We start from the raw sequence: 24,935 nt of genomic DNA, 5'->3' as shown, positions 1-24,935 counted from the left end.
TCCTCAGTATCAGCTACCAGTAGTGCCATTTTCATATAAAGCCTATGTCTTCGAGATTCCTTACTCTCCGAATGTTCCCTTCCATTTTCTCAAGGACAACTTATGGCAGAACTATTCCCAGTGTATATGAACTTTAAGAACTTTTTAAAAGATTTTTTTTAAACATTAAATTCTATCACTGTACTACACTGCTCTGAGTCTTTGAATAAAGAGGCATAAACAAATTTATAGTATGCTGTTAGAACCAAATTTATGTCTATTTTGCAGAATATGTTGTCAAAGAATAGCAGGAAAAGCTATGACATCATTGTTGTCCAAATCTTTATAGACAACCTGAAAGGAAATCTTTTAGAGATACTCATCCTCCCTACACATCACTCCTAAAGAACACAATGTACTGTGTTAAAAGGAAGACTATAAAGTTAAAATATAGGTATATATTAATTTAGGCTTTAGATATGTCACTAGATTACACAGCTCTTTTTGAAATGTAAGCATTATGTTGTCTCAGCAAATTCCATACCTAAACCCTAATTCAATTTCTATGAATTACAAAACCATCCTGAAATTCAGGTTGCTCTTATTTTGATATCAATATCCTTCTTCCAGCTATCCTTGTTTTGGTGAACTTATGCAAAATAATATCAAAATGTCAAAACTGTCAAGCACTCCAATTAAAAGCTCACTATAACATACATTTACAGAGAGCATATACAATATACAAAAATATATCATAAACAATATATAAAATGCTACATTGCTGACTTAAAAATCTTTTAACACTTTTGTTACATTTATAAGATAATATGAAATAAAAAAATTGTATATATTTTCCTGATATGGAAGGAAAAAAAAAATCTAATGGTAACACACTGCCCCCTAGTGGATATGAAGATAAAAGTTTGCTGTGTATACATTTCCAAAACTTCAGGAAAAAGCAGTCACTTATTGATGAGCGTTTGAGAAAAACAAAACAGTCCTATCCAAATGAAAAGCATTTGTCTCTTGATAATTTGAGTTAAACAGCTGTCTCCTGAAAACCTCGGTAATAAAACAGTATGATATGCACTTGGATTTACTTATTAACATAATCATCACATAGCAGTTTCAGTCTCCTTTTTTTTTAATGCCTTACCCATACTGTAGGTATTCAATAAGTATCCGTACAAAGAGTTACCTAAGAAAAATAATCAGTTAACAAAACTCTGGGGTCCACCACTGTTACTTTGCTTAACAGATAAAGATAGGAAAGACCCAAACTTTGCAGTGTTTAGCGCCATAGTACGGGGGGTAAAACATGGGCAACCAAAAAGCAGATGTCTACTCTGAGAAACAAGCAGTTCATTGTTATGTCAATTATTTCTAGATCTGTGATTTGTCACATTGTCATCCTTTATTTTCTTTTAACATCATTCTTACTATCAATTTCACAACTTAATAAAGTTGAAATAAAGTGTTCTCCTACACAATGTCCCTTTTAATTAGCAGAATGTTTTGATCCTACACAACTTGCCCAGCAGCCCTGCTAGCTTTCTACTGTGACATCCCTCGCCAGTCACACTCCAAGTGCTCAGTCTGCATCCACACCATCCTTTGGCTGGATGCTACAGGGATGCTGGATGCTACCTAGGATGTCTTAACTGGAGTGGTCTAGGATGTCCCAGCTGGCTACTCTTCTTTGCTTTTGGCTACAGCTCTCATCTCACTAGGACACCATTTTCATTATCAAACCCACCTTACTTTCAGCACATACTTGACATTACAATCTAAGACTCTCCACAAACAACCTAATTAACCCTTCTAACCGTGGTTCTCACTTCTTTACTATACAGAAACCACTTTTGTGGCCATACTGGTATAATCAGCTACTCCTTCTTTAGTAAAATGGTTTCCTCATAATTGTTTTTCTACTTCTCATCAATTTTCAAAAACCTGGCTGTGATGACATGCTCTGATGAAATTATCTATTTTAGTGAACATCAATAATTTACATTATCATTCTCTTATTAGTATTTTTATTAGGTTTCACACATATAAGTCTTATTTTCTTAGCTAAATTGTAGATAGTAAAAGAAAAGTCTCCTAAATTAAGTTATAACATCAAATAAAGTACTATATTCATAGTAGGTACTCAATAAATACTTACTAGATCAATTTGCTAATTCTATAAAGATCTGGTCCTATATATGACTATTAAGACATCTCTGAAACATCAAAGTATTTAGATAAAGGATGCATCTTTATAGAAATAACCTATTAAAAATAAAGTAAGAAAAAAAAACCTGCTTTCTATACTTGAAAATTGGAAAGATGTCAAAGGCTAGAATTTTGTGTTACATGATTCCTCCTAGTATGAAAGAGTGCCTGGTTTGGGAGTTAAATCTAAGGGACATTGATAAATTGACATTAATATACTTAAGTCAAGGGGATAAAGCCAGATGATGAGGCAAACATTCTCAGATAGGGTAGGTACATAAGCAGAAAAGCAATATATACTAGACATAGGAGGGCAATGGGTACTGTTTCCAGAACGCATGAGAAATGACAAAGGGGACAGAAAGATTATGCATAAGAGTTTCTTCTTGAGTGGAGGTCTAGGTAGAAACACAATTAGTGGGAAAATGTTGATGATTCTCTCAGAGCAGAAAAACTTTAAGTTTTTCCTGTAAATTTTAGATTCAAATTTTTAATAACAAACTTAATACAAGGGAAAAACTTAAATGAATCAATGCAAACATATTTTCTTGGTAGCTGTGTGTGTGTGTGTGTGTGTGTGTGAGAGAGAGAGAGAGCGCGCGATGGAAAGGGGGAGAATTATTATTGGAATAGTTTTCAGCAGTTAAAAAGAAAAGGATGCATAGTTAATGATCATTAGATTCTTGACTATTGGTTAAATGGGTAAATAGTATCCAAAATCTTAATCCCCAGGTTCCACAGAAAAGTGTTTAACATTGCATTAAAAACTCTATTTTCTTCAAGAAGCATGCTTTCAATTACAACTTACAAAAAGAGTTGCATCCTGCCCAGACTGGTGCTAATTTTTGTCAGTATTAACCAGCAAAAAGTAGATTGGCCAAGCTCCCTCTAAGCATCAGATCAGAATTATTTCTCAGGAAGAAGCTCACAGATAGTAGAATTGTGCCTCTAAAGCTTCTTCCCAAGGAGGAGAAACAAAAAACCAGATATGCAAAGCAGCATTCTAGGTGGAAATAACTTACTGGAATTATCAGAATTCAATCGCTTTCTGAAATGACACTACTAAGTGAAGACAGTAAGATTAAAGAAGATGATTCAATCATAGGATTGGGAACAAAGAAGGAATAATTTTATGTCATAAGGGATTTCATGTAGGTATTAAATAAATGTATTTTGAATTAAAAATCTCATTGGAGGTGACAGATAACCTACTTTTTCTATATAAAACTGAATTCAATAATTGGAAGTCAAATTTGAAAATGTTTACAACTCAGAAGAATAAAGGACAAAAAATAGTAAAAAGTCAAGGCATTATATTAAAAACTAAATTATATAAGAAAATTGGGGGAGAAAACACAACAGATTATACAGAAGTTATCATGATGCAGGAAGAAAAAATCCCTTAATTAAATAAGATCAGGAATTGCAGAAAGGTATCATTTAGTGCCTTGAAAAATTAGTGACAACTGTCAAAGAAGCCATATTCAGATGTTACCTTCAAATTTAAATATAAAAATTCAACAGCCTTCAGCAGACAATACAGATTATTTCTAATAAGCAAGAATGGTTCATGTGTAACTTTTGTGAAATGCTAAGTATTAAAAGAAAATGAGGTTTAAGGAAAACATTGTTACCAAAGAATCCTGACTGTGTTAGAAGAACAAAAAAGGAGACATTGTGCAATATGCAAGGGCTCTAAATGGCCAGTTAGTGGAATGTTTCTTTAAAAAGAACTATTTAAAAACTTAACTTATCCAATGATCAAATGAGGAAAAAAGAATAGGGACTCCTTTTAACAACTATTTAAGGAATTTAACTAATACCAGACAGTAAGCTATATATTAAGAAGTAACAGACACATAGTTATTTACCTCTATGGAATATGTAGTCAGTTAAGTCAAACAAACACATAAACATATTCTAATAACAAGTTATGAAGGAAAAACAGACCCATTTATTACCAAAATAAAATCAGCATTAGAATTATCAGGCACAAAACATTTTTAAAACCATATTAAAAAATCCAAATAAATCAACACAGGAACACAAAAATGAGCAAGCAAAACAACATTCTCAAATGTGTAGATTTGAAAAATAAAAAAAAAAAACAGAACTCATACAAATGAAAAAAATTGCTGAATTTAAACATACAAAACACTTTCAAAGTATGGGTCAGAATAGAGATTAGACCTAACTGAAAAGAGTATTACTGAAACTGAACACAGAGTTGAAGAAATTACTCAAAACTCATATCAGAGATGATAAAGAATAGAAAATATAATAGAAGTTTAAGGAATTTGGCAAATAGGACAAAAATGTCCAATATATATTTAATCAGAACCCCAGAAAGGGAGAACAGAGACAATGGGGGGAAATGAAAAATAATTATTGCTAAAAAACTTCCAGAAGTTATGGACTACATGAATTCATTCATAAGGGAAGCCCACTAAATTCCAAGGTTGATAAAAAGGAACACAGACCAATAACAAGGGAACTGTGAAACACCAAATATAAAGAGACAATTAAAAAGCCACTAGAGAGAACAGACCAAGAGAGGATTAACAATAGACTTACAACAGTCTTCCTCACAGCAACAAGGAAGCAAGAACATGATAATGTATTTGTAAAGAGTGCTAAAGACAAAAAGCAAACATTAACTCGTTCCAAAACAAAACAGAACAAAACAAAAAACTATTAACCTAGAACACTTATTACTTCCTATCACAAACACTATGTATCAACAATGAAGATAGAATATGGGCTCACTCAGTTAAACAAAACCTAAGTTTACTCATTTTATTTATTTTTTTTCTTTTTCTTTTCTTTTCTTTATTTTATTTATTTACTTATTTTATTGTTAATTTATTTATTTTTAAAAGTTTACTTATTTATTTTGAGAGAGAGAGAACATGAGCGGGGGAAAGGCAGAGAGGGAGAGAGAGAATCCCAAGGAGGCTCTCCCTCTCTGCCTCTCCCTCATTCATGTTCTCTGAATATGAATAAATTCATTTATTTATTTTTAAAAGTTTATTTATTTATTTTGAGAGAGAGAGAGAACATGAGCGGGGGAGAGGCAGAGAGGGAGAGAGAGAATCCCAAGGAGGCTCTCCCTCTCTGCCTCTCCCTCATTCATGTTCTCTCTCTCTCTCAAAATAAATAAATAAACTTTTAAAAATAAATAAATTAACAATAAAATAAGTAAATAAATCTGAAAGCAATGTCTCCAGAAAATTAATGAAAATAACGTTTAAGGGGTGGCTGGGTGGCTCAGGTGAGTAAGTGTCCAACTTTGGCTAAGATCATGAGCTCATGGTTCATGAGTTCAAGCCCCACATGGGACTCTCTGCTCTCAGCACAGAACTTGCGTATGATCCTCTGTCTCCTCTATCTCTGCCCCTCCTCCCAGCTCTCTCTCAAAAAAAAAAAAAAAAAAACCATTAAAAATTAATTTAAAAAATAGCACTTAAGGGGTGCATGGGTGGCTCTGGTGGTTGAGCAGCTGACTTCAGCTCAGGTCATGATCTCACAGTTCAGGAGTTTGAGTCCCACAATGGGATTGCTGCTGTCAGTGCAGAGCCTGCTTTGGATCCTCTGTCCACATTTCTTTCTGCACCTCCCCACTCATGCTCTCTCTCAAAAATAAATAAACATTTTTCAAAAAAGTAACATTTAAATACAGACAGTATTTAAAAGAACAAAAAAAAATACTGGCTAAGAACAGCAGCATAAAAAGTAGAAGGTGAGCAATCAAACAAAATGTTCTAAGATCAATGAAATTGTAGGGAGAGTGATCAAAATTCTAACTAGACTTTCACATAAATATGCAAAGTAAATTTCAGAAGGCCTCCTAAATGTCTAATAATAGAATGTGGGGGTGCCTGGGTGGCTCAGTCAGTTAAGCATCAGACTCTTGATTTTGGCTCAGGTCATGAGCTCATGGTTCATGAGTTCAAGCCCTGCACTGGGCTCCACCCTAACAGTAGGAGTCTGCTTTGGATTCTTTCTCCCTCTCTCTGTCTGCCCCTCCCTTGCTCTCTCTCTCTCTCTCTCTCTCAAAATAAATAAATGAACTTAAAAAAAAAAAAACAAAAAACAGAATGTGAAACCCATTTATTAGTTAAGAGAAAACAGAGTGAAAAACCATTGGGGCTTCCAGGTACCTAAAACCAAAGATGGTTCTCACAATATTTTAAGAAAAAAAAAAATAAGAAAAAGAAAAGGAAAAACAAGAAAAAGAAAAGGAGAAACAAAACAAAAAACATAAACAAAACTTAACAATGAAAAGATCAAATAAAATTTACACACAACAACAACTTGAGTATAATTTGAAGAGAGAGAACTTCCAAAATAACTTTAAGTCAAAAGAAAAAAAAAAGAGAAAATCACCAAATTAAAATAAGCAATTTCTCATATTCTTCTGCCCTAACACAAGCCTTATAGCAATGAAAGGCAATCTGGGAAAAACTTAGAAAGAAGGAAGAAGGGACCTACTGATGAGTAAAAAGCTGATCTAAAATAATCACCACAAAGAGTAAGCCTGCCTTAAGTTTGATAAAACAGTAAAATGAGTGTACATGTGACCAGCATGACCAATTTTAAAAGACTTAAAATTATGCTGGATTTGAAGTGGGAGCCTTATTCTGGTGGTGAAAACCACAAAAGGAAGAGAGAAGCGATCTTTGTCAACTGAGTGGTAAAGGGGAAAAGAAACAAAAAGGAAAAATTTTAGGGTCCTGAAATACAAAAGAGAAAAAAAAAATTAAAGGACACACAATTCCTCTTTCCACCATTAAATGAGATAAATTAACTAAACTGTATTTTGCTATACTGACAAGAGAGGGTGGCACTGAATTAGGTACTAGGTAAACTAGTCAAATCCCCAACAGATGCACAGGAGAGAACTTAATACAGCCATACAGAGTTATTACACAACAGAAAGATTTAACCACCTCAATTAATGAACCACCCTCCATAAGAAGAGTTAAGCAGAAGACGGTAAAGTAACACTCCAAACGGAATAGAATTTTTGCAGAATTGCGAAACTAAGAATCACACTAATGTTTCACATACTCAAAAAAACCAAAAAACAAAAAAACAAACAAACCCCCCCCCAAAAAAAACCCAATTAGAATCAACAAGATCAGCAGGGAGCTATCCAAAGTGGATTATTAACAACATCAAATGAACTCCAACATATTATAAATAAATAAAGAGCATGAAAAGGATGGCTAGGAAAAGAACTAACCTCAGTAATTTTGAACAATATTATTTTTATTCTATACTTTAAGATAAAGAACTGTATATGACTATCATATCCTAATTAGTAAACTTATTTTCCCAGAGTGGCATTTATGAAATTATACTTGGGTGTATTCCAGGATTCAACAAAGAAGTAAACATACTGCTGATAATGAAAGATTCCTCACTGTTGGAGAAAGTATTTACATATAAGAAAAGGGAGAGGCTATGGGCACCTGGGTGGCTCAGTCTGTTAAGCATCTGACTTTGGCTCAGGTCATGATCTCATGGTTCATGGGTTTGAGCCCCATGTTGGGCTCTGTTCTGACAGCTCAGAGCCTGAAGCCTGCTTTGGATTCTGTGTCTCCCTTGCTCTCTGACCCTCCCCTGCTCACGCTCTGTCTCTTTCTCTCTGTCTCTCTCTCAAAAATGAATAAACACTAAAAAAAAAAAAAAAAACTTAAAAAAAAAGGAAGAGGTTAGAAACACCCTCTAATGTTAGACTGGAAACAGATGTCAGTATGAACTCAGTTGATTTGAGATAGGTTATATATTATATACAAACACACACATAGATATAGAAATAGGTGTATGAAAATATATATATTTCCTAGCAAAGTCCACTGTAAGAGAATACAAATAATGACACTCCGGAGCAATGAACACCCTTAGTGCCCAGATCCTGGTTTCTAAATACCATTACCTACTAAAAGAAATAAGAATTACTTGGAGAAACTGTTGATTCCAAAACTGCAAGAGGAAAAGAACAAGATGAGCCTACAACATCTCTTAGCGCAAAAGCATAAGAAGATGCTCAAAATCTGAAAAGGATATTTCGAAATACAATAGAAGGTAACATGAAGAGGTTTCTAAAAACCAAATCTGGCACTACTAGAATAATAATATAATGAAACAGAACCCATAATGTAAAACTAATATTCATGAGTTCTGATAGACAGACAGATGGAAAGATAGATGAATAGTTTACAAAAGAAAGCTCTTCTTTATGATAGAATACAAATTGATAAATTTGGAAAGAACGACAGAAATAGAAAACCTCCATTTGATGAGCACTATCATTTATTGCCAGAAAAAAATCATGAATGTATACTAAAATAAGTCTGCACAGCTATCATAGAAATTGTGATATTTACCAAGTCTTAAGGTATTTTTCTACAAGATACCTGCCAATTATAAACAGGAAAATAATTTTCAGTGGAGAGATCTAGCAGGCACTCCCTGAACCAAATGATCACGATTAACATCAACAGTTAACAGACTCTGAAACGTCTGGTGACCCCTGATACGATGTATTGGAAAGAATACACTACTTCTCTTGGTAGTCTTGCCAAAAATGCATAGCCCGACTTTAATCATGAAAGGCCATCAGACAAACTTCTACTGAGAGACACTGTAGGACATTAACAGGCCAGTATTTATCAAAAAGGCAAGGTCATGAAACACAACGACTGATGATGTATCCCAGATTACATGAGACCAGTAAGAGGTGACAACAATATATAAAAATTGGATGCTGGACCAGAAAAAGGATAGCCTTGGAAACAATAACAAATTTTAGTAAGATTTGTAGATTACAGTGTTACATCAATTTTAACTCCTTGATTTTGAAAATGCAGTGATATAAAATGTTGATATTGGGGTCAAAGGTGCATAAGAATGCTTTGTACTCTATTTGAAAAAAATTTAAGTCTGAAATTAATTCAGGATGAAAGTTAAAAAGAATAGAAAAAATTAAAAGCAACAAAAAAAATCTCAATTAGCGAGTTAGAAAAAAAACACAAGAAATGCAGAAGAGACAGAAGTCAAAAAATAAGGTGGGAGAAACTGTTCCCAGTATTTTTCTAATTTCAACAAATGTAAATGACGAAACTCATAGATAGAAACACAAAGATTCTCAGATTGAATTACAAACAAAACACAGCTATACAGTCATACCTAAAACACAAGGACATGAAAAGCTCAAAATCAAGTAACTGAAAAAGGTCTACCAGATGGGCACTAATCAAAGGGAAGTTTTGTTCACTATGTTCAGTATATGCACTAAAAAACAAAAATCAAAACAAATACAAACAAACAAACACTGCCTATAAGACAAAAAGCAATTATTATAGAGAGTCACTACAAAAGTTACAAAATGTTAAATTCACCAGAGGCAGGTTTTCCATACTGTGAGTTATGAAGTCCATTTTGGAAAAATATGAAATGCTAGGGAGACATCCAAGACAAAACATCAAATATGCAGTTATGCATGTGAATCTGGAGCTTGGAAATGACTCACCTGCACAAGAAGGTATTTAACATCACAGAGTAAATGAGAATTCTTCAGAATCTCACCAGACAGTGCCCTAAGAATCTCCATCAGTTAGGGATAGAACAAAAACAAAGAGGATGGCAAGGAGTCTGAGAAGCAGAGAAATACTTTATAGAAAGAAATCAGAGGAGTGTAAGATTATAGAACTTGAAATTAAAAAATCCACAAAGATGGGGTGCCTGGGTAGCTCAGTAGATTGAGTCTGACTTCAGCTGAGGTTATGATCTCGTGGTTCATTAGTTCAAGCCCCTCATCGGGCTCTGTGCTGACAGCTCAGAGCCTGGAGCCCACTTCAGATTCTGTGTGTGTGTCTCTCTCTGTGCACCCCCATGCCCCATCTGTACTTTGTCTCTCTCTCTCTCTCTCTCTGTCAAAAATAAACACTAAAAAAAAAAAAAAAAAAAAAAAAAAAAGAAGAAGAAGCCATGAAGAAGAAAATGGTACCTAGTTATCCATCTGTATTTACAGATTGTTACAGGAAAAAAAGAGTCAGTTCTACAGAGATAAGGATAAGGATGTTGTTTTTAATAGGTTATGAATCAAAGTACTGCTTTAATAATAATTATTATTCTGCAAAGATAATGTTCAAAAAATAGGTTAAAGTGCATCATAAAACAATGTAATGTGAAAACGTAATTAACAAGGTTGAAAATTACATTGAATTCCTCATTTTACACAAGGTCAAGACAATATATATTAAATCATCATTGATTTTAAGTTAATAAGAAAAAAGTAACATGTACATAAAACTCAAAACGTAGTATGAACCCAGATATCTTACAGAATCACTAGAGACAAAATTAAAGAAAATGGAAGAAACCTCGTGAAGCAAATTCCATTATTTAGAAAACAACAAAGATTGAATAACATGTCTAGAGTCACAAAGATAATAACTGAAAAACCCAGATTTGAAACCAGAATCAGAATCTATAGAGTCTAAAGCGTTTAACCTTAGGGACATTATTATCCAAGAAAACTTGCTCCTAAATGACTAGTACAAGTTCAGATCCATTATTTTTAGATGGCCTAATTTAATACCAAATTAAAAAATACAATCCCTCTTGAGATTTTTAAATGACTCAGCAGCAATAAGTTTGCTGTGTGGTCCAACACATATTCACACCCCCATGGGATGCATATCCTGGTTTCACCACTGCAGAAAAATCACCAGGGTAATTCATGTTTTATGTCATGAATACAAACTGATGAGAGAATTAAATCTCTTTGGTTAATAATAATAAATACTCTAACTTGTAAATTGGGACACTGATTCCAGAATTTTTAACATCCAGACAAAGGGTAGAACCAAGTACTTTTCAAAGAATATTGATGGAGGAATAAAAAAAAAAGAAAAGTTCTGTAAAACAGATGTAGGGGACATAAAGCAAATATTTACTAAGTCAAAATGCCATTTTCTCTTATAGTTTATAGCGTCACACATACACATTGGAAAGATACGCAGGAAGCCTTGTCAATTTCAGGACCTGTCATGCCATAAAATGATAAGCCAATGGGAACAACAAATAACAGAGTCAAGTTGCTAAAGCAAAGGCAAAAATAAAAATCTAAAACAAAACATACATTGATTTGACTGTCATGGTTGGTTGGGTTTGGCATGATCCCTGGCGGGATCTGTTTTGTGTAGAGAAACGATGAACATTTGCTTTCTCTGCCGACATGTTTTCAGTGAGGTGTAGAACATAGGAAAGGCTAAGCAACATTTTAATTACTGCTCCAGTATTTTAATAAACTGAAAAAGATCTGGGGACAGCAGAAACAAGCAGCACATTAGAAATCTCCTGTGACGCCCTGGAAACCTTACAAAGGAAATGCTAACATGTTTTCCATTCCCTCAGCCTAAAGCCTAATTCTCCAGTTTCCTGGATATACTAATTTCATAAAGAATAATTTAAGTGTTATATAGAACACACACAATCAAAAGGAAAAGAAAAGCTACAAAACCTTTCTTCCTTTTAATTGTTTATTCATTCTGATTGGGATTGGAAGGCCTTTAAAAGACAAATAAATGCTTGCGGCTATAAATAATTAAAATACCAGTAAAGAGGAGTAATAATTACAAGAAAGAAAATGTCTGTCTGGATTACACACACGTCGACTAAAGGAGTGAGAGACACTACTGAACAGTGAGCACTAAATCATGAAAGCAAAAATGATTGATAATCTTTATAGGGATATATTAAAAGGCATTTAAAAAGTGTCAAGTTCAATGATAGGAAATTCTTATTATATACATTGTTATAAAAATATAATCCTCTCACAGAATGAAATATCTCCTGACTTAAAAAATGAAACAAAAGCTCGCATGAGGATTTCTAGCCTGTTTAGATTTGTTTTGTTTTAGATCTGAGCACTTTATTTACTTGGAAATAAGCTCTCCGCATTGCGGAACAAAAACAAAAACACACACTCGCACAGCTCCCCTATGAAAACTGTAGCTTACAATGGCATTCTTCCATATATTATATCACTGATTTTTTTAAATAATAAGTATTGTGAAGTTTAGGAAAAGAAGGGTAGCGGAAGTTGGTCTCATTATTATTGGAGATGCCTTTGGCATTGTTCTTTATATTCTCAATAATAAATGCTAGAGTAACAGCCTGATTTATAACAATCATTTTCAGTCTGAGCTAACCATTTCTTGTACATCCCTTTATAGCATGTTAACTTTCTGCCTTCAAACTAATTATATATGCTGAATAGAAGGAATAAAGCGAATGTTTTAAGAGGGAAACAAGATAGATTAAATTGAACAGTAAAACATTCCTTGTTTTCAACCAGGAACATTTTACACATAAGAATTTAATGGAATACAACAGAGTGCAAAGAGTCGTCAGTATCTTATAACATTGGTTATTTACAGTAGGCTTATGAATCCAAAACAAGAAGTTATAAGAAGAATACAAATATAATTGATAAATGCTAGATATTATTAAAATTTTTCTTTCATGTCTGTTATTTATTTTTGAGAGACAGAGAATGAGCAGGGGAGGAGCAGAGAGAGGGAGACACAGAATCAGAAGCAGGCTCCAGGCTCTGAGCTGTCAGTGCAGAAAAGCCCAACATGGGCTCAACCTCATATACAGTGAGATCATGACCTGAGCCAAAGTCGGATGCTTAACCAGTTTAGCCACGCAAGTGCCCCAATAAGTGCTATATTTTAATATGCTTGAGATTTAAACATCCTAAGATTCTAAGTACTTATTCTTCTTCCCTTCAAAAGAAAAGAATCAGTTGCCATTTCCCGCAGCCTGATGTATAGCTTATTGCTAGGGTGTATAAAGCAATAAAACAACAAGTTAAGTTACGGAAGAGGAATAGTGACTATAGATAAGCCACAAGGGAGTCAAATTTTAGGGAAGTCCGAAGGCAAACTCTGTTAGATTCATGCAGATCTATCTTGTTTGTCAGGAAACAAGATTCAAAAGCCCTAGTAACTCAGAGCTCTGTCCAGCAACATCCACCTGCATATCAATCACTAGGAGTCGAAGATATTTTTAAAAAATAACTGTTTTAACGCGCATAGCAGAAGCTCATCCAACTTACAGGGCCACCCAATAAATACCATGTGATGGTGATAATGAACTCTAAAATGTACACTGTATGACAAACTGTATTGTGCTTAAGAGGCATGACAAGAAGTAGTCACCATACCACACTAAACTACAGAAATCCATGGGTCAGGGATTTAAAAGGGATACTGAATTTGTAGGGCTTTTAACTCCTTTACTTACAACTCTCTATACTTTATAAAAATAGCTTGAGGGGCACCTGGGTGTCTCAGTCAGTTTAGGGTCCAACACTTGACTTCAGCGCAGGTCATGATCTCACGCTTCATGGGATCAAGCCTGGCCTCAGTCCCCATAGAGCAGAACCTGCTTGGGATTCTCTCCCTCCCTTTCTGTCTCTGCCCCTTTTCATGTTCTCTCTCTCACTTAAATAGACAAACTTAAAAAAAAAAAATAGCTGGTAAATGAAGGACAAATATGTAAAGGTTTTCTTTAGCACACAAACATTAACAAAGTATTTTAATTAATACAAACAAAATAAAAATTGTAAATTTAATTTGACTTAACAGTTATCATGATATTAAATTGCTAATCACCTCTTTTCAAGAGCCATTGAAACATTGAATATATCACGTGGCATGAAAAATACAATTTATTTCACTAAAGGGAAGGGAAGGAAGCCACAAAAGAGTGGTTTCTTTCTTCCAAACTATACCTAAAACTTGATCTTTTAAAACTGTGAATAAACGTAAAGCAGTTTTGTTACATAAACTCTGTAACAGTTTTGTTACATAAAACAGTTTTGTTAGATAGTAATTATTCAGTTTCTTGCTTCCAGTTACAAAACAGACAAGGCTATCTTCCATTTACTCTGGGGCCATCTCTATAACATACAATTCATTTAAAAATAGCTCCTTTCTCTTATGCAGCCCCATAGAATCATTTTTACGTTAAGAATAAATTCAATGTATCAACTAAAGAGTAATCACCACAAATTTGAAGATAATATGAGAAAGATAAAAGCCAAGACAGGATGACCTTTCAATGAGGGTATTATAAGTAATGAGAGTTACTTATTATTCATTATAAGTAATTACTTGTAATTACGCTTACTCGTTATAAGCAGTAAGAATTATGATGGTGGACCTCTTTGGGGACCCCCCCTCAAAGAAAGTGTTATAAATTCTAAGTGTACCTTTCAAGAAGAATTCAATTACTTTTTAATTTTATGAAGTAGATTGCCTAATGGATAACTTAATAACGTACCAGAAGAACAAAACTCTAATTTTTGAAAGAAATTAGAAAGAAAGAGATTAGAAAGATGATTTTGAAATCATCTAATTAATGATGTATTAAAAAAATAAATCATTGAGAAGCTTGATCAAGGTGGTAGCCTAAGGGCACATGTCTTCCTCATTTTAAATCCCTGCAAATGTGTACTGGTGGTTATGGTGGGGTTAAATGCACTTGGAACCTCATACATGCACACACAGATACACATATGATAATACTGGAAAATAACAGGTCATGCTATAATGTGACTAGAAATTTTGGAGAACTCTTGAGAAAGAGAAAGAGAAAGAGAGAGGACTAGGCCAGAAACAAAAACTACAGACCCAAGGCAGAGCTCTAGAAAAGACAATTCTGTGTTGATTCAACTTGGGATTGAACAAATTCATGGAGCAGAAAAAGATCCTGGCCCAATCTTAAAGGTAAGTATTCATTAACTATAGTCTAAGGAGTCATTAGGCTGACAGAGCCATCACTCCCTACCTGCATTAAAGAATTGGCAATACAGAAGTTTACTCACAGCCTAAAGCAGATCATACGAGCACTTAATCTGGAAAAAAATGACAATGTCTTAAGTTGTCAGGGAATTTCGAAAGAAAAATAATCTTCTATAAGGGAAGCAAGCTATTAGAAGTAAATGACATTTATACGGTAATAATAATGTGAATACATTGTGTTAACTAAAAGTTGTGATAATATGCATACAATGTTCTCTCACCACAATACATTGTGAAAAAGAAGAGTTTACACTAAGATTTCTAGTTTGGTTTCAACATATAAAAATCTGTTATTTAACACATTATAAAATGAAGGGAATAACCCAGGAAGAACTTTTAATTCCATTTAGTATTTGTACTGTTCAACATCTATTCCTGAGAAAGAAAACAAAAAGAAGTCAAGTGGGGAAAACAATCTCTTTCATACGAATTTCCCTTAAAAGAGACACAAGGATAAGTGACATCACTTCTAATATACCTCATAGCACTGGATTTCTTAGCTAATGTAACAGGGAAAATAAGAAATATAAGGGTTAAATACTGGAAAGTAAAATACAATCTATCCTCCTTTTAAACATAAAAAAGTAATCATTTGAAAATATAAAAGAACTGTGAACAGAGTTCAGTAAGTGGTTTAAGAACAATCCACAGAATGATATGCACTTTCCTGTAAAATAGTAAAAAAAAAAAAAAAAAAAAAGTTATAAAATTTAATATTTTCAAGGGCGCCCAGGTGGCTCACTTGGGTTAGCAACCGACTTCAGCGCAGGTCATGATCTCACAGTTTGTGAGTTCAAGCCCCACATCGGGCTCACTGCTGTCAGCACAAAGCCAGCTTTACATCCTCTATTCCTCTGTCTCTCAAAATTAATAATAGTAATAGTAATAATAATAATAATAATAACCACCTTTAAAAACTTTAAAATAATTTAATACTTTCAGAGACCCTAATCACACAACTTGGTAGCTCTCAAAACATTGGCAATAACCAATTATGAAATGTAATAAAAAAGATAATTATCACATTGCAAAAACAAAGCAAAATAAATTAAAACCCATAAAATGGTCATAATTAAGTCTTGAAAAGTGTCAGATGGAGTATCGACATTTCTAAGTTAAAACAGAATTATCAACAATAACTTTTAGTAATTGCAACTCACACCAAGTAATTTGAGTCTACATTTGCAGGATGTTCAAAAAGAATAAATCACAAAACACTAATTTAAATTTTACTTATGTCATTTTATAGCAAATGGATTCATTTTTTACACTGATAAAACAATGAATACCATGTTAATTATGGTCAAGATTTCGCTTACAGAAATAATTTATGCAATTTTTGAGGCTGCCCTAACTCTTCCAACCATAGCTACAAAGGAAATCAGTTTTTCTTTCAGGTGTTACGTGGAAAAAGAACACAGACATATTCTTATAAATTTGCTAAAATTCATCTCAACCTCCCCAAACAGTACCAGTGACCAGGAAAGCCATTTTCTGTTCTTTTCCCAAAGTGATATAGAGAACTTTAAGGAAGCAAACCTATGGCTAGGGGAAATTAAATTGTTTAAATGAGAAGTCCCCTTATTTGGGTTAGAGCTAATCTGTGACTTTTTCACATGAGTTGTAAATCAGGGAGAAAGGGTTTCTAACATAAAGAAGAGAAACCAGATGACAAATAACAGAGCCAAAAGAGTAACGTGGTAAGAAAGCTAGATTTAGGCTAGAACATAAGACATGGAAATACTTTTTTTAAGTTTATTTATTTATTTATTTATTTAATGAGAGAGAGAGAAAGAGAAAGAGAAAGAGAAAGAGAAAGAGAAAGAGAAAGAGAAAGAGAAAGAGACCCAAGCAGGCTCCATGCTGTCAATGCAGAGCCCGACATGGGGCTCGATCCCCTGAACACAAGATCAAGGACATGGAAATTCTTAATGATAGAATGGAAAATTAAAAAAAAAAAAAAAAAAAAAAAAAGTCAGTGAAGATCAAGAAGAATCCACACCAATTCAAAGTCATAAGGCAGAAAGACAAATTAGACCCAAATAACACACCACCTTAGTAGGAGCCCATAATGGACAGAATTAAGAATATGCCACACAGGGTGTATTTACAAAACATTATGATAGTCATAGAAATAAAGTCACCATGACTAGGGATAAGATGAATAAAAAAAAAAAAAAGAGAGAGAAAGTATAGTAATGAGCAATCCATAGACATCCGAAAATAATTAGTTTTACTTCATGACTAAATGCATAATATACAAATTATTTTCAGTCTTACAGGATGGTTATAAATAAACATTGGTATATATTGCTTTAATTACTGTAGCTTAACCATGAGAATAGAAGCATAAAAGAAAAAGATTCAAAGTTTGAGCAATACATCCAATTTTAATCAGTACAATCAAACCCATTATTTTTTTTTAGGAAAAAATGATTTGATCCCTCTCGCCACATCACACATGGTGCTCCTCTATAATTATGCTCCTCCTTTATCTCTCCAGTCTAACCTCGTTAGCCTATTCTTAAGCTTTTTGAGTTGAAGTTCTCTTCACTCATAAGGCATTCTTATCCTTTCTTCAGAATTCTTTCTCTTCCATCATTACTTTCCTTCAGATCTCAGAGTGGGTGAAAAGTTCCTTTTCATTTTTGTTCCTCTTCCTCAAAAAAGTCCTTCTGGACATGCCTGCTTAGGTCAAATCCATCCATCGTGGCTCTCATGGGACCTCTCCTTTTTAGCTCTTGTCTCTGTTCCAATTTTGTATTTATTAATGTGATTCTTTCCTGGCCTGAAGCTCTAGGCTGATACCAGATACATGTAATCTTGTCTGTCCAGGTTCAGCACTGTACTCCCAGTTTCCCTTATGATGCCTACACCAGAGTGAGTGCTAGTACATATTTGTACAGGGAAGCACATATTTTGAATGAAAAAAAAGTGTCTAAGAAATGAAATTTAGGTTTCTGGCTTTATTTGTTGATAAATCTCTGCAAGCCAGATATAACTTAGTCTCTTTTCCTATTCTACATGTCCATTTCATCCCCCTCCCAGTGTCTCTCATTCCTCTTTGATATGTAATCCCAGGGACCAGAAAGTGTATTTCTCTTTCAGTGTTTCACCATTTCTGACAGATTGCCATTCCAACTCACAGGACTCATTGTTTCCCTATTGAGGCCCTACTTTCACACAAGACCTGAGACAAGAATGGGAATGCAATCAAACAAGTAACTATTGAACTTAAAAAACAAAAAAAAAAAAACGTGTTCCACATTCTACCCAATATCATCTGAGACTGCACCCATTGCATGGCAATCATACCCCCCCAGATCAGTTGCCCTGATAAAACTCTTGACAGGACTTATGTGCAATAAAAAAATTATAATAATGAAGGTTAAAATAATAGATGTGCTATAATATTTTGATTATTGGAAAGAGAGAATATTCTTTTTTTGAAATCAGAAGAATTACTTATATTCCTTTAATGATGCATATTAGATATTTTCCAGATAGAAGGAAGCAAGAGAGAAAGGGGTCTTTTAAATACAGACTCTAGGAAATTGTTGGTTATGTCAGAGACCATCTGAAGCTGCATGGCTGAGATATGATGCTGCTGTGTCAGCAAAAACTGAGTTCTGAAGTGAGGAGATGGGCACCTAGCAGAATCTGTCTTACATGTTTTATTTAATCCTTATAACAGAATTAAATAAACAAATTAAAAAAAAAAAACAAAAACACCATGACGGCAAGTCCTTCTATCTTCTACTGCCCATTCCTAAATTGGAAAATGGATTTGCAAAGCAGATATCAACTCCCTAACACTGACCCAGCCTCATTCTGCCAAATTGCATTAATTGGGAAACTCCCTTGAACTAAGTTTCTTCCTTTGTATACTGCCAAGGAACACTTTTATTTATGGGACATAAGTAATGAATCTCTGTATCCTGTTTTAAAAATTAGGTCCAAATTGAATAACATCTGGAAGATATTCCTAGAAGTTTAGGATTTAAGGATGAGGACGTTCCCTATTTTCAGAATGGAATAGATGTCCTGTTTTTTGTTGTTTTAGTTCATTTTTAGGAAAATTTCAGCAAAAAAGATGAATGTATCTATTTCATCCTTATAATCTATAAATCTGCCCAGGCTAAGATTCTGCTTTCTGTTTACTTTGTTTCCAGTACGACTTTTGATGACTTGGCCATGTTACTCTTCACACAGTTAATAACTATCTATTATGTATATACATAGTGCTATATATCCAAGTGTGAGTTACATAGCAATGTGTTATCAGGTAGGTTCTGTCATAAAAAGATTTATTATCTATAAGGAATTTTATAGTGAAACATATACCAAAAAGTTAAAGAGTAATACAAGGGTTTGTATCTTAATATTATCTGATAATGCCTCAAAGGCTGCTTAAGAATCTAACAAGAAATCAAGGAGACTGAAACTTCTCATTCTGCTCCTCAAATAGATAGGATTTCTGGTTTCCAAAGGAAATATGCTCCATATTATTATTTTCTTAAATTTACATCCAAATTAGTTTGCATATAGTACAACAATGATTTCAGGAGTAGATTCCTTAATGCCCCTTACCCATTTAGCCCATCCCCCCTTCCACAATCCCTCCAGTAACCCTGTTTGTTCTCCATATTTATGAGTCTCTTCTGTTTCGTCCCCCTCCCTGTTTTTATATTATTTTTGTTTCCCTTCCCTTATGTTTGTATGTTTTGTCTCTTAAAGTCCTCATGTGAGTGAAGTCATAGGTTATTTGTCTTTCTCTGAATAATTTCACTTAGCATAATACCCTCCAGTTCCACCCACGTAGTTGCAAATGGCAAGATTTCATTCTTTTTGATTGCCGAGTAATACTCCATTGTATATATATACCACGTCTTCTTTATCCATTCATTCCTCAATGGACATTTGGGCTCTTTCCATACTTTGGCTATTGTTGATAATGCTACTATAAACATTGGGGTGCATGTGCCCCTTTGAAACAGCACACATGTATCCCTTGGATAAATACCTAGTTGTGCAATTACTGGGTTGTAGAGTAGTTCTGTTATTAGTTTTTTGAGGAACCTCCATACTGGTTTGTAGTGGCTGCACCAGCTTGCATTCCCAGCTCCATATTATTTTTGCACAATGGATTTCATTGATAGAAATAATGTTTTAAACTGAAGATAATCACAGAAATGAGAAAATAAATGGTGAATAAGTAGTATACAGATAATGACATAAACTCACTGAAATGATTTTGTACAATGGTCAATTATATCTTCCAGGACTTGAGCTAGTTCAGAAGTACAGGTAGAAGAATTCCCCAGCACCACCAGGGTAAGGATAGGCGGCTGCTGTGAAGATATAGGGCCCAAATACATGCCAGAGCAGTCAACTCCCTGACTAACAAAGGCAACAGAAGACCTCACAGCAGCAGGGATGGGATGTATTAATTGAGTAAGTTTGAAACCAGGGTACAGAACTTAGATCATGTACTCATAACAACACCCTTGAAGATGCTTCATCAGGTGATTTACACAGCATAAGTAGTATCTTAAAAAGAATCATCTGGAGAACAAATGATCAAACAGAAATTAGAGCAGGGGTTTTCAACCTGAACGTGATGGTCACTCTAGGCTTGAGTAATGATCACTGGAGGCTGTCCTGTGCTTTGTATGATGTTTATCATCATCCACAACCTCGGCTCATTATCCGCCCATAGCACCACACCCTCAGTTATGATAACTCAAAATATCTCCAGATATTGTTGCTAATGTGCCACGGGATGAAAGGGAAGGAAAGTAATTGTTTTTAGATATGAAGGGAGACCTTGACTACAAAGATGAACACATGACCTACACAGGTCTTACATACATAGCAAAGAAAGCATATTCAGAATTCCCTCAATGATTCAACTTTGTAGACTTCTTAAAAAAATTAATGTTTATTTCTGAGAGAGACAGACAGACAGAAAGTGTGAGTGGGGAGGGGCCAAGAGAGAGGCAGACACAGAATCTGAAGCAGGCTCCAGGCTCTCAGCTGTCAGCAAAGAGCCCAACGCAGGGCTAGGACTCACAAACCATGAGACCATGACCTGAGTCACAGTGGGTTGCTTAACTGACTGAGTCACCCAGGAGCCCCTAAGTTTCTAGACATTTTAATGGGAAAGTAGCACTCAAAAAAGGGAAAGTAGAGCAGAAAGCATGTTTTAATGAGGGAAAGGAAGGTGTGGAAATAGGGATATCAAGGTGAATAATTTCTTATATATGAAACCTGTCTGTACAGCATAATAACATCTTAAAGAACACTTTCTATAATTTTAATAGATAAGTAAAAATGAACATAGGATTAAATGATACAGAAATGTATACGGCAGGATATGCATAATACTGACATTTCTCAACTTGCTTTTAAAAATTATGATTGAATTTTAGCCACAACACATACAAATTTACCCTTTGCAAAATACTAGAAATGTTTCTAAGAAGTTGCACAAAATTGGGGTGTCTGGGTGGCTTGTTGGTTAAGCATCTGACTTTGGCTCAGGTCATGAGCTCACATTTTGTGAGTTTGAACCCCGTGTCGGGCTCTGTGCTGACAGCTCAGAGCCTGGAGCCTGCTTTGGATTCTGTGTCTCCCTCTCTCTCGGACCCGCTCCCACTTCTTCTTTCTGTCTCAAAAATAAATAAATGTTGAAAAAAGTAAAAGTTAAAAAGAAGCTGCCCAAAATTAAATCTAACCATAAAGCAAAGGTATCATGAGAAGTTCCATATTTAAGTGAATACTATGCTAAACGTTTCTGAAAATTAACAATTTTATACTATGATTACTTACTAATATCCCATCTTAGGGTCTGGTTTTTAAGTTTTATTTCCCCCAAAGTTGAACACACTATTTGAAAAGTAAATAAATAACACTAACTGTCCTTGGCCAAGATCTCAAAACCACTTTATTCCAATATACCTAAGCAAAGATGTAGCATTTTCTGCCTTTTGAGGATCACCTTCTTAGCGTTATTGTGAGGTGCTCTTGGAAATGCTCACAGCGAAACAGAAAATTCATACAAGGATGTTTTAAACGGGCACAATTTCAAATGCACAGCCAGAAGGTTTTAATAAACCTAAAGAAGTAGAGTGTCAAGCAAAAGGTTAAAATATACCTCTGTGAAGACCTCTGCTTGACTGTTCTTTGAATACTTTGTGGTGAGGTAAGACTCTATTATATAAACTATATATTGAGCTTTACCTTATAATTATGGTAAGTGTTATTTGTGAAAGTTACTTAAACTGATTTGGAATTTTGCTTCCTCAGCTGGCAGCAATTACACAAAGACCACCAGAAATTATTCTTCAGCTCCTTTTGGGATCTACAAGCTTGTTATGAACACTTATGCAAGCGTGCGTGAACATTACACTCTGACAACAAACAAGGCCAGAGGGAAGGTTTTTCTTTGCTACTAAAAATCTGCTTGTGATTCAAAAGCCAAAAGCGAAATCATAATTCTACCAGCATATACAACTTTATCTAAAATCAGAGTCACTCCATGCAGGATTTTGACAGTAACAAGTCACACAAATTACTAACTACTTCTTACCCAGTGAGTACAATCATCTAACAAAGCAATTTCCATACGAGCAACCAGAAACATTTCTGGCTTCAGTTGTTAATCTTCCATGAAAAACTATTTCCATACTATTTTTAACTTGTATATGGTAATAATTATATGTTTATCTCTGAAGCATGAAAACTCTTACAGTACCCTTTTTAATGCATTTGTGGACCGTTATCCCTGCCATGTCCCTGGCAGATGGAAGTATTCCTATCTTCCTTCCAGGAACAAAAGCTGAGAAACACACTGCTTTCTTTTCAATTGGCTCCTTTTGTGTGTCCTAAACTCGCACATTTTTGGGCCTACTTCTCAATAACCTTTCAATTTTATTTTCTTAGATAAAAAAAAAAAATGCAACCGTGTGATACCTAAAGCCAATTAATATGGAAAAATACATTAAACGACATATAAAATTCATAATTTACCTTGACCACATACATATAAAATTTAAGTATTAAATATTTTACTATAAATTGGAAAGCTTATTTAAAAAGCAAAGGAATCATTTCAAGATATTTAACTATAGAGATCTGAACTAAAATATCTTACACGCCTTTTACCAACTGTTTTAAACTCATTTAATACACTGAATAACCATATGATATGAATATTCTTTTATCTTTATAGAGGAGGAAAATTAACCTAAAAAAAATTAAGTATCTCATCCAAGTTTAGACAGCAAATAAGTGAGGGTCCTGAGTATTAAGTCCAGTTCCATCTGAATTTCCAAAATAACTTTATTTCTTTGATTCTATGTACGCTCCATCCTTTCTGAAGTTCAAAAAGGACCCAATTACCAACTAGACTGACTTCAAATACGTAAAACTTGAAACAGGGTTACAAATTAATGCTAACAATTGCTAACCAACACATGGTCTTTATTCTTAAGGAACTCATAGTTAAGTATTGGACACTAACATTTTATTTCCAGGGTGTCTTCACTGCATCAAATGCATAAAACATCAGCACCTCACAGAGATTTCATACAAGAAAGTAGGTATCCATTGTCCATTGTAATGGAATGAGAATGAGGGTAATGGGAAGATATTAAACATACATTTTATTAATGCTGTATATCATATAAAGTTATAGGATTGTATTAATGTATATAGACAAAAACATATATTAAAGTATTAATTATACATGTTTATATTATGTACACATATATACACATATACATACACACACACACATATATATAATACCCAGTACATATATATCAGGTATGTCTTTCCACTACCCTCCTCTCATTCCACCTCAATAAACAAAGGTATCTACTTTCTTCCATAAAATTACTCTGTGAAGTGATGTACCTTGTATCTCTGACACACATATACACACGTGTGTGTTTGTGTGTGTGTATCTGCACATTACTTATATCTATTTATTTTTGAAAGAGAGAGAGCAAGCATGCACAAGAGTGGGTGAGAGAGAAAGAGGGAGAGAGAGAATCTCAAACAGGCTCCACACTCAGCATGAGCCTGACAGTGGGCTCAATCTCCCTTCTGTGACATCATGATCTGAGCCAAAATTAAGAGTTGGTTGCTTAACCAACTGAGCTACCCAGGTGCCCCACCTATATATTAATGTATGTATGTATACATCTTAAGACTTCTGTCTAGATTAATCTCTCTAAAAGTATTCCCTACATCTGAGAGCTCTGAGATTGCTAATTTGCACCATTTGAATTCTTTAAGATAATTTCTTGAAGCACTGTATTACAGAAAACAAGATTGAGATACTACTTCAGAAAGGAAAACTGAAATACTCAACTCTAATGATCTATACTTTAACCTTTTTGATGTGATTAAGTATGGGAGGGGAGGGGAATAGGTAGAGGAAAAGACTTTTGCTCTTAATTATACTTTTATACTTTAAGAATTATTTTATAAAAAGTATGGGTATTAACTTTATACTTTTTAATGGTAACAATACTGAAGACACATGGTATTCAAAATTAAATATTCAAAGGATGACTGAGGTTTACAGATAGCTACAGAAAATCTCCTTTTATTAGCATATGATTACGATTATTAGATCCTTTTGTAGTCCTAAGCATGACTGCGTGTTCACACCTTTGTGTGATATGTGCCTCCCTCAAACATTATTATGACCTTGGCACTTTACCTGTCTGATATGGAAAAAAAAAACAAAAACAAAAAAAGAACACTACATAAAATTTGATTTTTAATCATCTTATTTCAAAAAAGAGGTTTATTTTTTCCTTCAACTTCCACTGACACTATTCT

General features: G+C 34.2%; 1 protein-coding gene and 1 non-coding gene across 2 annotated transcripts in view; one reads left to right on the top strand and one right to left on the bottom strand.

Moving 5' to 3' along the window:
• Positions 1-24,935, bottom strand: part of CRPPA (CDP-L-ribitol pyrophosphorylase A) — a 320,876-nt gene that overhangs the window by 9,082 nt on the left and 286,859 nt on the right. The window lies entirely within an intron of this gene.
• Positions 24,724-24,823, top strand: LOC131511260 (small nucleolar RNA U13). The gene has a single exon (XR_009261453.1). It is a non-coding gene; the product is annotated as a small nucleolar RNA U13 (small nucleolar RNA).

The sequence above is a fragment of the Neofelis nebulosa genome, chromosome 4 (assembly GCF_028018385.1).
Source record: "Neofelis nebulosa isolate mNeoNeb1 chromosome 4, mNeoNeb1.pri, whole genome shotgun sequence".
NCBI classification, from domain to species: Eukaryota; Metazoa; Chordata; class Mammalia; order Carnivora; family Felidae; genus Neofelis; species Neofelis nebulosa.
Note: the sequence above shows the minus strand (reverse complement) of the source record. Positions and strands in the feature narration are given on the sequence as shown.